The sequence below is a fragment of the Equus quagga genome, chromosome 15 (genome assembly GCF_021613505.1).
Source record: "Equus quagga isolate Etosha38 chromosome 15, UCLA_HA_Equagga_1.0, whole genome shotgun sequence".
NCBI lineage: Eukaryota > Metazoa > Chordata > Mammalia > Perissodactyla > Equidae > Equus > Equus quagga.
Window position 1 is genome coordinate 50,405,415 of NC_060281.1, and position 16,662 is coordinate 50,422,076.

Sequence of the window (16,662 nt, forward strand, 5' to 3'; positions counted from 1 at the left end):
GGCCCCGGCCCGGCCGGAGGCGCCCCGGCCCCGGGCCTGGCGGCGGGCAGCAGCGCCGCGGCCCCCTTCCCGCACGGGGACTCGGCCCTGAACGAGCAGGAGAAGGAGCTGCAGCGGCGGCTGAAGCGCCTCTACCCGGCCGTGGACGAGCAGGAGACGCCGCTGCCCCGGTCCTGGAGCCCGAAGGACAAGTTCAGCTACATCGGCCTCTCGCAGAACAACCTGCGGGTGCACTACAAAGGTACTGGGCGTGTGTCCCGCGGTGGGAGCAGGGCCGCCGAGCGCCGCGACCCGCCCCCGCCCGCCCTCCCGGGGCTCGGTGCCCTCGGAGGTGACTCGCCGGCCGGCCTGCTTCTCCGGGGGCGGGATGGGGGTCCCCGGGAAAGGTGCGAGATTCGGGGAAGGGAAGGTGAGTATAACGCTCCTCGGTATAATGGAGCTGGTAATCCTAGGCCAGGAGTGGGACACCTTGAGGGAATCCAGGATGACAGGACAGAACTCGCTTTCTGATTTCCCTTTAAGATAAACCTTAGGGCTAGGACAGAGGAATCCAGGGACTCGGAGTTGGGTTACATTGTTCTCCAGGTGGTGGTGGGGCAGGCGTTCTCTTCTTGGAGAGGCGCACGACTCCGAGGTATGATTTCTAATTATGGGAGAGCAGGGATATATAGGGGGAGGAGTGATCAGTGGAGGATTTTGTCCAAAATTAGGCCAGAGATCGTCTAGGGGGACAAAAGGACGAGGAGCCCAAGTTTGCCCATTAGTGTATCTTACGCAAAGCAAGTGGGAGGGAAGCAGTCAAACCTCAGGAGTCCGCGTTTTCTTAGGGGAGCAGAAACCTACTCTGCTGGTGGGAAATGCCGTATATTTACGGGTTGGCGTTATATGAAGTGTTGTTGAAAACAGGAATCTTTTAAAATGTTAGTCTTTAAAAGAAAATTGGCTTATGTTTCACACCTGCAGTTGAGAAAACAGACAGCCTCAGCCTTGTGCTTGTCCCCCTCCTCCCTCACATACCTCTCCTGTGTTAAAACAAAGCTTTAAGCAGATCAATTGTATATAAAATTATAAATTTCTGTGGCATTTTGAAATGTAGCCCAAATTAATAGCATGTGCCAAGTTTACTTGTCTGGGAGGGAAAAAAAATCAATCTAATGTATCAGTCTGTCTGGAAACAAATCCATTTTTTTTAGGCCCCAAACCTGAAGCAGGAGCTTTTACATTCAAAGCAGCCTCATTTTGATTGGCTACAAAGGGAGGGTCTTAATCAGATCCTAGTGACATGGATATAGGGGGTATAAACAACTGTTGTGGTTAAATTCTTAAAGTCTACAGGACTGAAATTTGAGAAGAACCTTGATAAATAAGTTACTATTAAATCAGAAAGGAGAAGGGCGACAGCAATTTGCAAAAACATTTGGTTGCCAAGAATCACACACAAAAATAGGCTTTGTTAATATTGCTTCTTTTTAGTCCTAGATGCAGAGAAGTACTTTCAATTTAAAACGTTATGTTGCTTACTCTAAATGGCTGAAAATTTCAAAATGTTGGACCTGTGTTTTTCCTTAAGTTAGGACATTCTGTTAATACCCTGTGAAGGCTGTCATTTAATTTTGTATTTTAATTTGCGTGAACTGTACTATGTTATGAATTGTTTACTTCTGCTCTGACTGCTAGGAAGCTTTTTGTTAGACTTGACAAAACTTGATTTTAAATTTATGGTTGATGGTTAATAATTAGCTTCTAAAATCAGAGGCAGAAGATATGGAAGATTGTGGAACAAAGAATCCTGGCTTTCCTGAGTCCTGCAGTCGTCTGTGATTTTTGGCATGTTACAAAACAGGGCCTCAGTTTCTTCCTCTGAGTGATGAGGGAGTTGAACTGGATGGTTGGTAAGGAAATTTCCAGCTCTCTGAATTTCCATGATATCTAAGATTCGTGATTACGGTTTGTTTCGCACTGTACCATGCCTTAATTAGTTTTGCTAACTCCTTTTACGTAAAATTGATGATTTGGGTTGGAGAAAAGTGCATGCTTATGTGAAATTGCTTGAGTTTGGAATATTTATGACACTGCTTTCTCAATTATTTTTCCTGTTGGCCTCTTTATTGCTTTCTGTTGTGTAATACCAAGATTCATTGTCTGGAAACTACACTCTTTTATAAACATAAGCCATTATTTCTGGAAGAACAAATTTTGTTTGTCGTCCTTTTTCTTTTCTCTCCCTCTCTTCTGTCTCCCCTTTGTCTCCCTCCCCCCTTGTCACAAACACAGTCTCTTTTTCCCCCTTCTGCTGCCTCTTCCTCTTGTCTTGTTATTTTAATGGGTTTTTTTTTCCTCCTGTTGTTTTTCTGAGTGCCTTCTGAGTGCACCATACCAAAAGTACTGGGCAACTGTGTCCTAGAAATAAGGGAAGGGAGCGCAGGGAAGTGTCATAGGTAGTGGGGTAATAAAACTGTGAAGCGATGAAATAAGAAGACTGGATTTTATTTAACCTATCACTGTGCCACATCGATTTTACGTCAGCATTTTAAGACACTTTTAACATGAAAAACTGCTTTTCATGAAGTTTTTTGCATATTGCAGAATTTCAAAAAATTGGTGATCATTATTTTCCAGAATGATGAGGGTTTTCCTTACCTTCGAAATAGAAATATCTTGATTTCTTTTGCTCTGAACAGATTCTGTTTTTAAGTTGTTTTTCTAAATTGGAATTGCTGTCTTTGGAAGCAGTGTGGCCTCTTAAATGATTTGAGGGGATCCGTATTAAACAATGCCAGACATGCAGACAAGGTTGATCGGATTGCAGAGGAATAGCAGGGTGTGTAGACTATATTTTAATAATTTTGAAAAGACCTTTCACTTAGTGGTTACACACCAACTGTGGAAACGCTCAAGGGTGGCTCCTTTTATTTTTAAAATTCTTGTCGGCTTTGAATAAGTACAAATGTGACAAATTTGGACTTAATTATAATGATAACTTTATTCCAACTTAAAGCATTTTAATGAATATGACAATGGACTTGACTAGTGTAAATGTTTCAGTTGCAGATCACATTTTTATGTTTGTGAAGTTATCACTATTTGGATACTTTACAAAGCATTTTGATACACACACATGCACATATGTACATACACTCACATGTACATTAGTTTATCGGGACATGATGGTGGAATTCTCATTTTAGATGTGAGAAAGTGGGAGCACCGAGAAGGTAGATTTTCCAAGTCACAAGTAAGCCAGGATTGGAAACTAATTTTCACCGACCCTGAATTTAGTGTTCTTTCCGCTATACCAGTATTGCCTATTTTGATTTGTATGAGTCTTAGTTATCTCAAATAGATAAAATCTAGTGATCACATTTAGAACTTTCTGAAAAACAGTTGGCATTAAAAGTACTTCCTCTGGGGAAAAATGTTACCTGGAGCACACTAGTGTCACGGAAAAGTCCAGACACCTGGATTACACTGATTTAGGGCAGCTTAGAATAAACGCAAGATAAGTGAAAGTTAGGAATGCTAGGAAGCAGTGACGTTGCGAATTGCACTTTTTATTGGAGGCATTATTAACAGTATCCCGCCAAATGGGTTGAACTTTTGGTATGCCTAACTCCTCTCTCCCTCACTATCCCCAGCCATTGGGCCTTTAACAGTTCCTGAATTTGATTGCTTATCTAATTTCTTGCACTTCTAAGGATGAACAAATATCTCAAATATTTGCTTGTCTGCCAGTACCTGTGTCTTTTAGGAATTATGAGGGTGATAGAAACATCTTGAAAATCAAAGAATTTAAAAACAAGACTGGGCTTTTCCTGGGGATCTCTTTGCCCAAATTTTGAGAAATTCAGCTTTAAAAATGCCAGTTGATAACTGCAAGAATTAAGTTAATCTAATAATCATTCAGAAAAGTAGACAACAGTAATAATAATTTATTGAGCACTTGCTATAGGGTATATATTCTATTAGACAGTTTGTATATGTGCTTTGTTCTCTATTCATTCTTTCATTTATTCAACAAGCTTTTAATGAATGTTTATTTTATGCCAGGTTCAGGGCTCTCAAAGTTTTGAATAAGATACTGTGTTCAAAGGGCTCAAAGGACATAAAACAGTGAGGGAGTGAGGGATGTTGGAGAGAATACTGTGGAAGACAGGAGGAGCGCCTGTCCCAGGCTGACATTGAAAGGGATGAAGTTGGTGGGTCATGGACAGCTTCTTGGCCAGTGGGACATCTTAAATGATGAGTAGGATATAGGGGAAGAGGAGGGGCTGGGCATTACAATGTGAAGAAGCATACGCAAAAGCATAGAGGAGAGAATTATTGTTTATGTTTGGATCTGCAAGCAGTCTTGGGTTGTTGGAATTTGTGTCACAAGGAGCAGCTGGAAAAAGATTGTAAGAGGCCTTATAGAATATTTTATTTAGTTTAGATCTTATTCTGTAGGAGATGAGGAATCATCAAAGGATTTTAAATAGGAAGTGACTGGCTCATATTTCCATTTTTTGTTAGATTATGCAACTAATTGGAGGATGGATTCAAGGGGTTCACGACTGGGAATAGCAAACTCATTTAGAAGGCTGTTGCAGCAGACCATATGAGAAATAAGGACTTGAACTTGGTCAGTGGTAGGGGTGGGGAAGAGCAGACATATTTATGATATGTTTTAAAGTAAACACTGGCAGGATATTATGGGATGATAGAGAAGTCAAGGATGATGCTTGGGTTTCTAGCTCTGTTAGGTTCTTGCAGTGGACCATGAATCAAATAAAGATTGCAAGGAAGTATTACAATATATTTGGAGATAAGTAACAATGGGAATCTTAGTCATGTGATCTGACTTCATGGAACCAGAAGAAGCCAAAGAAACAAGCCTTACAGAAAGAACAGAAACAGGTCTTCTGAGGTTAAGGTGGCTCTAAGAAATTGCAACAACTGGAGTTCGTGAATTTTCACTTGATTCTACTGTTAAAGTGACTCAGCTACAGTTGCTAGTTTCTGTTATTTTCTTCTCTTTTCCCTACTGACTAGCTTATCCTTTCCTTCCTATTTCAAATTCCTGAGAGACTTAACAGATTGGCCTAGCTAATTGCCATCATTCTTAGTTGGGTAGAGCTTTTCATTCTATCCTAATGGGATGGATTGGTGGCCTTCACATCAGCTGCTAACCTGTGTTCAATCAGCTGTGGGGGTGTGAGGGTAGTTAGGAAATACAGAACATCCGCCTGGCACCAGGGTAGTCTTTCAGTAGGGACAGTGGTGAGGCAGTTTCTTCTAGGAAGGGTTGGCATGTACTATAATAGACCTGAGCTTAGGAGAGAGGTCTAGGTCATGACTGATTTGGGAGTCACCTCTAGGGGCTAGTTGAAACTCAGAGAGAGCAAGTAAAGTCAGAAGAGCAGTGGGCCAAAGATGGAACCTGAGCAACACCAATATTAAAAGACTGAATGGAGCCCAAGAAGAACTGGTTAGGAGGTACCTGGACAGAGGAGAATCAGAAATGAGGAAGTGATCTGTAGGGTCAAATGTAACCAATAGGTTTAGTGAGATGGGCACAGAAAATTTCCGACTGGATTTGGAAATTAGATCATTGTGACCTTAGGGAGCGCAGTTTGAATTGAGTGAGGGGGCCAAAAATCAGAGTAAGTAGAAGGGACCAGGTGAAGAGGATAGTGAATATAGATAACTCTTGGGTAATATAGATGAGGAAAGAGATTAGGCAGTACCTGGAGGAGGATGGAGGTAAAGGCAGGATTTTTTTTTTTTTAATGGCTAATAGTGAAGTTACATTGTACCTGGAGATTAGCTTCTAATGACAGCGTATAAAATGAAAATCCACATAATCAAAATTATCCCTAAGAATTCCTTTGGAAAGTACTGTTGTAAAGTAGAGACTCTTGTATCATTTCTAAGTCTTGTTTTAGTTTGGCTGTGTGAGTACAAACTGAAGTGACATAAGTTAGCTGAGAGTATGATGTTAGTCCAAGGTATGGAGTCTCAGTAAATGTCGACAAAATTTAACATATATTTTAACACACAACATAAATAGTAACAATACCTGTTTTTGTTACCTTGAAGTTAAAAAAAGTTTATTAGACTGACCACCAACCCCAGTGCATTATTGACAATGATTTATAGCACAGAGGCATATAATTTTATGAAAAGTATATATATTTTTTGAATACTGCGTCCTTATGAATTGAGGAGAAGGAGAGTAAATTGGGAAAGGATGAAAATACAAGCTTGGGAGGCTGACAGGGTAAGGGCTTGGAGGGAGGAAAGTCGTTCAGGAGCACAGGGTGGTTAGTGTTGAAGGAGGGGACTACATACTATTCCTCTGATAATAGTGGAAGAGGTGAAGACTAGTATGGACAGAGACCAGTTTGTAATAGAGCGGAGAGTGGATCATGACCATATATAGTGGTGGAGTCCTGTTTTATGATAAAGTAGGTGATGTAGTTTGCTCACTGAATTTGAGTAGAGGACTTCACTTAAAGGGAAGGATAAAAGTGTGGACTAGCCATTGAGGGGAATGGGGAACAAGCTAACTAAAGGTTTCTGAATGTGGTGTTGATAGCAGTGGGAGAGCCCAGCTGAACAGCATTAGTTCATAGCTGTGGCCATTGCAGGATTTTTGAACTTTATTCAGCAGAGGCCAGCTGCCCGGTGCAGGAGTAGGGAAGGTAGATTATAGTGTTGATCTAAGGCTGTGGTTTTGCTGGTGGATGTGATGGAATAATAGGCATATCAGGGAAATCAAGGCTATTTCAGAGCTTTTAAGTGATTACCGTATAGCCCCATCCTGGAAGAGGAAAAAGAAAAACAAACAAGAAAGGGTAAGGGTTCAGGCAATTGGAGGTCCCTTGATGTTGAAGAGGAAGTGTAGAAATGAAGTCTTTAGAATGGGGAGGGGGAGGAGAGTGTGTCCTAGAGGAAGATGGAGGCATATCTACTAGAATGCCAAAAACGTGTTGCTGGAAAAACCTTATGTTTTCCATAAAGTTGCGTACTAAAAGTAATGGGGCTTATGGGAAAAATAGGGCTGGGCAGACCACTTAAAACCTATAGAACTTTGCAACCAGAGCACTACAAAAATAACAATACAAGCCCAGTTAAATTTCCACTGGCATTTGTGCCCAGTATCACAGGCTGCTGATCTTTTGCGGCCTTAAGCCTTGGGGTTTGGGCTTTCTTCTTAGAGATGTAAGTGCTTGACAGCTGTTTAAGCAAAAATGAAAATCTGATTCAGAGTTTAGCCATTTTCACCATTTTTTTCTTAAACAAAACAAAGGTGTACCTTTAGCTATTAGAAGGGCTGAAATCCAAAGAAAACCTGACAATGCCAATTGCTGGTGAGGATGCAGAGCAACAGGAACTCTCATATGCTCTGATGGGAATGTGAAATGATACAGCCACTTTGGAAGATGGTTTGGCAGTTTCTAACAAAGCTAAACATAGTTTTACCATATGATCCAGCAGTTGAGCTCCTAAGTATTTACCCAACTGATTTGAAAACTTATGCTCACACAAAAACCTGCACGTGAATGTTCATAGCAGCTTTTCTCCTAATCGTGTACAAGAAGCAGCAACCAAGATGTCTTTCAGTAGGTGAATGGATAAACTGTGGTACATCCATACAGTAGAATGTTATTCAATGATAAAAAGAAATGAGATATCCATTCATGTGAAGACTCATATGGATCTTAAATGCATATTGCTAAGTGAAAGAAACCAGTCTGAAAAGAGTATATACTGTATGCTTTCAATTATATGACATTCTGGAAAAGGCAAAACTATAGAGATAGCATAATGCTAAGGGGTTGTCAGGGGCTTAAGGGGAGGGAAAGAGGGTGGGATAGGCAGAGCACAGGGGATTTTTTAGGGCAGTGAAAATGTTCTGTATGATATTGTAATTGTGGATACATGGCACTATGTATTTATCAAACCCACAGAACTTTACAGCAAATTTAATAAAATCATTGAGGAGGGAGAGAGAGATCTCAGGATAGAATGCAGAATGTGACAAAACAATCTAACTATTACAAATGTATGAAAAACCTCAGAGAGGAGGAGAGAAACGGTGCTGACCTAAAGAACTTTGGAACAGTGGAGTCTGTTAAACTAAAGGGAAAGTAAACTACATAAGGTCTGAGCTCTTGTTGACAAAGTTGTATCCCATGGGGATATGGGTTAGCAGTTCTGATACTGCTGTATGTCTAGTGGAATCAAACAAATAAATGGATGGCAGATGGTGGGAGCTAGGTTTCTTACCTTTGGAGTGGAATTTTACAGATAAGCAAGGGCCGGAGGTTAGAATGATCTGTGTGGTAACGGATTAGAGTTGGAGACATCAGTATGAAAGGCAAACTTAGTTTAATACAGAGACAGATGATTACATATAGAAATACAGATATGTGTATGTACAGGGGTTTAGTAAAAACCTATATTTCCTTGCTCTTGTCAATGAGGGGGCCTGAAAGCAATGACCCCCCAGTCACAACGAATACATCTGGTACCTAGATCTGGGGTTCTAATGCCATTTGCCAGTAAAAGGAGCCAGGGTCCCCTGAAGAAAAGGCTGATTCTAGGGCTGGGGCAGGAAATATACAGGATGAGCCTCCAGCATTTCGAAGTGCCTGAAAGTAACAGAAAGAAAAAACATACAATGGAGGTGTGTCCAAGTGCCAGAAGAGCCAACTGAAAAAGCTCTCAGTGGCTAAAGGGGGAACAGTTTGAGCAACAGAAGAAACAGAGTAGTATTGAATTATAACCCAAAGTATGAAATAAATATGCATGAGATGCATGAGTCCATACTGATAAAAACAAAGAGGAAATCTCTTAGCACTTGGTGATCTATTGCTCTTGAGTTTTCCCCATATGGCTTAATAAAGTGGCAAGTGTAGCAGTTCCTGAAGCTGATAAACACTATAGGAATGCACTTCAGTAGGAATCTTGGCTTAAAAAATTTTTTTTTTTGAGGAAGATTAGCCCTGAGCTAACATCTGCTGCCAATCCTCCTCTTTTTGCTGAGGAAGACTGGCCCTGAGCTCACATCTGTGCCCATCTTCCTCTACTTTATATGTGGGACGCCTGCCACAGCATGGCTTGCCAGGCGGTGCTATGTCCACACCTGGGATCCGAACCAGTGAACCCCAGGCTGCTGAAGTGAAACATGTGCACTTAACTGCTGTGCGACCGGGCCGACCCCTTGGCTTTTTTTGATGTAGGGCATTTTGTATATTCCTAATTTTCTCTTTAATTCATTTATGTACTGAGGAAAGCTGCGTTCTGAACTATATGACTTCTTTATTATGCTGACGTCACTCCCGGATTTATGAAGTGCATGTGAGCTAATTTGTATTCAAGAAATGTATTTTGTAGCAGAACAGACTTTATTAGAATTTGATATTTCTGAGACGGAATAGTTTCAGGTGATGTCAGAATCCAGTGTGACTCCAGGAAGGAATAAGTGAAGATAAGAGTGGAAGTCAGTGGGAATAAAGAGATCCAGGAATTAAAATGCAAAAATGGTAAAATAGACACAGATGTGAAAAGTCTGTTAGTGTTGTCTGGGAAAGATACATGTTGGCTGTGAGGGCCTGTGAAAAGGAGGTTAGAGCAAGTCAGAGAGGTCGGGGAAAGAGTGAGTGAGGAAGTGCAGCTTGAGCTAAGCCCTGCGGGGCGAGGAGGACCTAACCCGGCTGAGAAGGAAGGGTGGAGCTTTCCAGTTAGAAGGAAGAGCTGGGCAAAGGCTGTGGCCCGGCGGCTGACTGGAACAGAGAGGAGGTGGAAAATGCAGGGGGAGGGCGAGATCAAACAAGATGTTCAGGAAATTTCTCTCTCTCCTAAGCGGAATGGGAGGTTTGTAGGAAGGAATTTTAGTTGTTTTGCGGGATGGTGGTACAAGGAAGGCTGATTTATATTTCCAGAAAGGCACCTGGCTGCGTGTTGGAGAGTGGAGGGGGTGGTGGGGTGGGCTTTATTCAAACCTTTCTCATTTCACTTAAATGCAATCAACAGATTGTTTGGATGGAAAGAGATAAGCTTGCTAGTCTTAGAGTTTTGAAGCAATAAATGTTTTTTCTTCTTGAGCCATATAGAAAACACTTAACATTGAAGACTTGTGGTTTTAAAAGTTTACGCTTTGGTAGTGTGAGGTTGTTTTTTGGTCACCACAGAATTTAAGGTAATAAACTTCCTGCTGATGAGCATTATTAGAAGTAGACTCTTCACTCTGATCTCACTAGTCTTGTCTAAGAAATAGTATGAATCCCTTTAATCTTGCATCTAAACTTTTTCCTAGGTCTTTGCATTTGAATTTAATTTAAAAATGAAACAAATCCTTTGACATTTATGGAATTTTTCTTCAATGTCTTAGTAGAGCGTAATGAATAAAACGGAACCTTGAAGATTGATGATTGTGTGGTTCTTTACAGTTATTTTTGCACAATGGAAAGTGTAGGGAATTTTAATTCATATATTAATTTAATGCATGATTCTGCTGATTGGGGCAAGTGATATAACCTCTGTAAGAATTTCTCCATTTTTAAAAATGAAGTTAAATACCTATTTCACAGATGTTGAATGAGAAAAATCTGTACAAAAGCACATAATACTTGGAGACATTGTTTACCCTCAAATACTAGGTTTCTTTTGCTTTTCTCACAGAAGTAGCAAGAATAGGAGATGGGAATACACGCGAAGTGATCCCAGAATGCTCATTGTAACCAGATCCTTCCTTTGGGTTCAGAGCTTGCACTGGATCAGGCTTCGTGAATTTAAACCCCAGCACAGATCCTGCTTTGGAATTCTCACACAGCCGGGTGACCTTGGGCCAGTTTTCATCTTCCCTTAGTTTTCTCAACTGTGAAATGATAATAAATACTATCTATTTTAGAGTTGTTTCGAATGCTGAGTTAATAAATATAATGCTCTTAGAAGAGTGCTTTTCACGTAGTATTAAATGTATATTAACTATTATCATTATTATTATTAAGTATACCTGGAGATTACCTTATCCCTAAAAGTTTTGGTCACTTCCCTTCCAGCAAAACCAAAACCAAAAATAAAAGCTAGTTGATTTAGGACTCCAGGGTTAATAAGGATTTTCTTTAGATTTATTTTTAACTGTCTAAATTTTAAAAATGCATTTAGTTTACATAACCTTTTCCTAGGCAATTCAATTATTTGAACATATTTTTACTGAAATAGATGTTTCGCTGAAACCATAATTTATTAAATGTCTATTTTTAAAAAGTGACTGTTGTCATTCTGCAGATTTATGCTGTTATTTTTTTATTCTGCTTAGCTCAATGTAAATCTATTACCTACTATGTTAAAGCAGTTTTAGGGGTGTCTATATATTGCTGCTTCCATTTTTATCTTCCAAGCCAAGTTTATCACCTCCCAGTGGTCACCAGGCTGAGAATTTACTTCTGCCCATAACATGTATACTTATGGCGTCTATGGATACAAGTTTTCATGGTGATAGAAAAGAGTGGATGAGTTCATTTAGTTTCTTTTGGGCCCTGTGGACATGTGCTAATTTGCCTTGCGAGTGTAAACTTAACTGTTTAATGGTGGAGTATGCATTGGTAATTTGATAAAGTATGGTAAGGGAAGGTGGGCTCTCATTGGCATATGATGGTTCTTGTATAGCTAAGACATAATTTTTTTTTTTTAAAGATTTTATTTTTTTCCTTTTTCTCCCCAAAGCCCCCCAGTACATAGTTGTATATTCTTCGTTGTGGGTCCTTCTAGTTGTGGCATGTGGGATGCTGCCTCAGCGTGGCCTGATGAGCAGTGCCATGTCCGCGCCCAGGATTCGAACCAACGAAACACTGGGCCGCCTGCAGCGGAGCGCGAGAACTCAACCACTCGGCCACGGGGCCAGCCCCTAAGACATAATTTTTAACTTAAAAGAAGGTATTTAGTTTTTAATCAGTCCTGGTAAAGGTGAGAAGGGAATGAAGGTAATGTTATAGGATGACTGAAAGATTCCTGACGTTAGTTTGTGTTGGGTGAAGCGTATCTAACTAGCACACCTGAACGATGATTTAGAGTGTCGTTCCTCAGACAGCCCTGTGGGGATTGTGGAGACTGGTCTTGCTTACTCGCTTGCGTACTTTCTGACATGCTCCCTCAACTTCTGTTCTTTCTTCTTCTGTGGTTTTATGGGCATATTTTCTCCTGCTCACTTGATTTTGTTCACGTGCTGGCCTTTGAGGTAATCTGTGTCCTGGCCGAGGGATGGGAGGGGATTGTGAGTGAAGGAAACCCTTGGGGATTAGAATTGAGGAGCTAATTTAAAAAGTCTAAAAGCCATTATCTAACGTTTCCTAAAGATGTCAGCAATGGTATGGTGTTACATTCCTTTCTTAAAAAAGAAAGAAAGAAATACGACTAGAGCTTATATATTTCTCAGTAGCCTGTAACTGACCAAAGAAATTTTATGGATCAGCCTTTGTATAGTATTGGCGATAAGTATGTCAAAGAACAAAATTGTATATTCTTAAAGTAAGAAAGCTATTTTGCCAATTGAATCTAATTATATAAAATTTCATTTAAAAATATATGATTTAGATTCTTCTGGTTTAAGAAACAGGCCATTTGGCAAGAGTGTTGTTTACGAATTTTATAAATTTTATACAAATTTAGATCTAATAAAATTAAAATCATATTCTCATCATGTTCTTCAAATGCAGCCTTTTTTTCTCTTAAAAATATAGTCTACCGTAAAATACTTTATTTAATTTGCATAAAGGACTGCTAGAATCAATATGTTCAGGTTCTGAAATTTTACTAAGACTAATAATAGTACAAAGAGTTCCATGGCTGACTTCGGCTGTTTTGCATGCTGGATTAATTGTGATGATAAATGTTTCATTAAGTCTTTGATTATTTGTACTGATGGGAGCAGAAATGTATATGTCATTCTAAAACTTATATTTGTTCCTGAATCATTTCTTAGGATTTTCATTTGAATATCTCATTTGATCTTTTTTCCTCTCTGTTTCATATGCAGGTCATGGCAAAACCCCAAAAGATGCAGCGTCAGTTCGTGCTACACATCCAATACCAGCAGCCTGTGGGATTTATTATTTTGAAGTAAAAATCGTCAGTAAGGGAAGAGATGGGTAAGTGTAAATTTTGGTGGCAAAAATCATTTGCTATCCTTGGATAATTATTTTTGTTTTGATTCATAACGTTTATGATGTAATTGGAAAGTTGGAATCTTGGGAATTTTGGTAATTGGAAAAGTAGAATATAAATATTCCAGTATAACAGGTTGGATCTGGTTCTGCTTACATACTTGTTGAAGCTAATGCTTGAGTTGGTGAAATTAACCAAGTTTTTCTGGTAGTTTTGTCATTAAAATGGAGAATTGGAATTAAACAATAGAGAGACGATGACTCATTTTCCGTGCCTTTTCTGAATTCTGCTGAGAAGTTAAATCTTCTCAAAGCTAGTTAACCAAAGCCGAAAGGTGATTCATAGGTATTTTACAGGGGTTCAGACTTAGAATTTTAGATTTGGATCAGAGAATGTATGTTTGTACGCTCTCAATTGGAGGTGATGCCCAAGGATTAAGATGCGGTTTAGAAGCTTCTAACTGAGAGCTCCATATAGATCTGGAACCAACTTTTCTATCATTGCTTTTCAGCTTGGGCTCAGTGTGTAGTGAGTGTGTCTGTGCATCAGAATCACTTATGGGACTGTTAAAAATTATGGTAGTTTGGACCTAACCCCAGCAGTTCCTAAATCAGTATTTTCAGAAGTAGAGCTTTGGGCAAGATAGGCATTTTGAGGAAGCTTCCTAGGGAATTTTGGTGCATATCTCTGGTTGAGAACTCATTACCTAGAATCAATGGATGTGTCCTATGGTATTTCCTGATAACTTCATCGTGGCATCAGAGATCCTTTAAAGCATCCATCGAGTCATTTATCCAGGTATCAAGATAAAGTTATTGGACTGTGTGAGTAAATTGACCTGTATTTGAAGTGAATCATTTAACCCCCTCTTAGTGCTGCTTCTGTGTTTGACAAAATAAGTGTATTCAATAGATTATTCCTCTTACTTTATTTGCTAAATCTTCTCAATGTCAACAATATGGAAAGTAGGAAGTGAAACCTTGGCATTCAACGATAACTTTTTATTTAACTGCCTCAGTTTTCTCAGGGTGATCAAGCCAAAGATAAAATCAGAGAAGCTGAAGATAAAGTGGTTGAGAGACCTCAGATTGAAATAGGCACGTGATTGTAACCATTTCTAACTCTACTGCTGCGTACTCACTCAGTAAGCCGGTTCTTCTATACTTCTAATTATGTCATCAACCCCATAATGCTGGTGTTGCTCAGGATGGTTCCCAGGGTTCTCTTTACCTTTCACTCTACATTTCTATCTTTGCACGATCTTCACCTTGTATTTTCATGGCTACAAACATCCTGATGAGTCTCAAATCTAAAGCTATATCTCAGATTATTCCCTTGAGCTCTAGACCAATATGTCTAACCAGATATTTGCATTTAAATGTCCCACAGGCATTTAAATTTAGCTTGTTTAAAAATGTTTGTCTCAACACCAGCTTGGTTAGTGGTTTCACTATTGCTAGATTGAGAAGTTCCTGCTTTTAACTTTGTCCATCTCTACAGCCTCTGCCTTGGTCAGGTCTTGGTAATTTGTCCCCTATATTTCTAAAGTGGTTGGTTCTTTGTCTCCCAGTTGCTCCCTGTTTTGCTCTTACTGCAGTCTATAACTGTTGTCAGTGTTCTTTCTAATACGGGACTGAATTGTGTCTGTCCCCTTCCTGAGATCATTTGGTACACCTGTTGCTTTGAGGATAAAATCTAAATCTTCTTAGCAGGGTCCTTCATGATGTGACTAACTCCTTTGTAATTTTTCAGTCTCCTCTCTTTGTTACCAGGATCCCTCATTCTTTTTTTCCTTTCATTTTTAAAATTAGGTATATTTTGCATATAGCAAAATTTGTCATTTTTAGTGTGCAGGTCTGTGAGTTTTGACAGATGTGTACAGCCATGTAACCACCACCACAATCGATATATAGAATACTTCCATCACCACCCCAAATTCTTCCATACCCTTTTGTATACAACCTTTCTCCATCACGAGTGCCTGGCAACCACTGATTGGTTTTCTGTTACAGTTTGCTGTTTCTAGAATGGTATATAAATGAAATCATACAGTATGTAGCCTTTTAAGTCTGGCGTCTTTCTTTTAGTGTAATGCATTTTGAGCTTCATCCTTGTTGTTGCCTGTGTTGGTAGATCAGTCCTTTTTACTGCTGATCGTGTGGATGAACCAACCAGTTTCCTTATCCATGCTTCAGTGAAAGGGCAGCTGAGTTGTTGCCAGTGTTTGGCAATTAGGAATATAGGCACTACAAGCATTTATGTACAGTTTTTTGTATAAACATGAGTTTTCATTTCACTTGGATAAATATTTAGGAGTAGGATTGCTGGATCTTATGTTAAATGCATTTTTAACTTTATAAGAAACTGCCAAATTGTTCTGCAAAGTGGCCGTACTAGTTTTCATTCCCACCAGCAGTGTATGAGAGTTTCTGTTGCTCTGCCTCCTCAATGGCATTTCGTATTGTCAGGTTTTTTTGTTTTAAATATTTAGCCATTATAATAGATATCTAGTGGTTTTTTGTTGTGGTTTTAATTTGCATTTCCCTAATGACTAATGATGTTGAAGAATCCTTAATTCTTACCTACTTTTTTTTTTTTTAACAAATTCGATAGTTCCCTTATTTTGATTTTTAAATTAATCACTTGTCAGTGACTGTGGAGGTGGTTCAGAAATGACTTACAGGTATACTTAATACTGAATGACAGCTAAATTGAACGGAATGTTTCTTTGGGCATTTCTCGTTTTGTCATTTACTCCAATTAAATTCAAGGTCCTTAAACCTCGCCTCTTTCCTGAGCTGTGGAAGCTCTAACCGAGGCTTCCAGTTAATCTCCATTTCCACTTTTCTGCAAGCTTAGACTTGGAGAAATAAGCCCCAGAAAATAGGAAGTAGGTGCTAAACAGGGTTAAATCAACATAAAGTGACTCAGGAGAGAGGGATGGAACGAACTTTTTAGGTTAGAAAATACGCCCAAGAACATGTTTCTCATCAGAATCAGCATCTGCGAATAATGCGTTGGGTAACAGCAGTTATGTAACACCGTAAGGTCCTATTTGTAGTTCTCTGCCTGTACATGCTGGCTCCTATTTCTAATTCTATGCAGACTCTTTCCTTCCTGCTCACATTCACCTTCTCTTATCCCTTTCCTCATTTGCCTAGCTTAACTAATTACTCTTCAAGTCCTAGTTTAAAGATACCTTTTTTGTGGCACTTTCTCTTCTCCAAAATAGGATTGTGCTTTTTTTCTATGCTTCCTTTACATTTTGGACAGACTGTAATTATAATATCTACACTGTCTTAATTGTCTGCTTACTGGTGGCGTACACACTACAGATTCAAGGGTAAGGGACTATTTTAGGGGCCGGCCTGGTGGCGCAGCGGTTAAGTTTGCATGTTAATGATTCCCTGCAGCCCAGGGTTCACTGGTTCGGATCCCGGGTGCAGACGTGGCACCGCTTGGGAGGCCATGCTGTGTTAGGCGTCCCACGTATAAAGTAGAGGAAGATGGGCA

General features: G+C 39.7%; 1 protein-coding gene across 1 annotated transcript in view; it reads left to right on the forward strand.

The window, feature by feature from the left end:
* The first annotated feature begins 14 nt into the window (after positions 1-14).
* The window catches only part of RANBP9 (RAN binding protein 9), a 92,218-nt gene continuing 75,570 nt past the window's right edge, over positions 15-16,662 (forward strand). The window contains exons 1-2 of the mRNA XM_046640382.1: positions 15-241; positions 13,022-13,133. The gene's annotated coding sequence lies outside the window, so the exon portion shown is untranslated. The remainder of the gene's footprint in view (positions 242-13,021; positions 13,134-16,662) is intronic.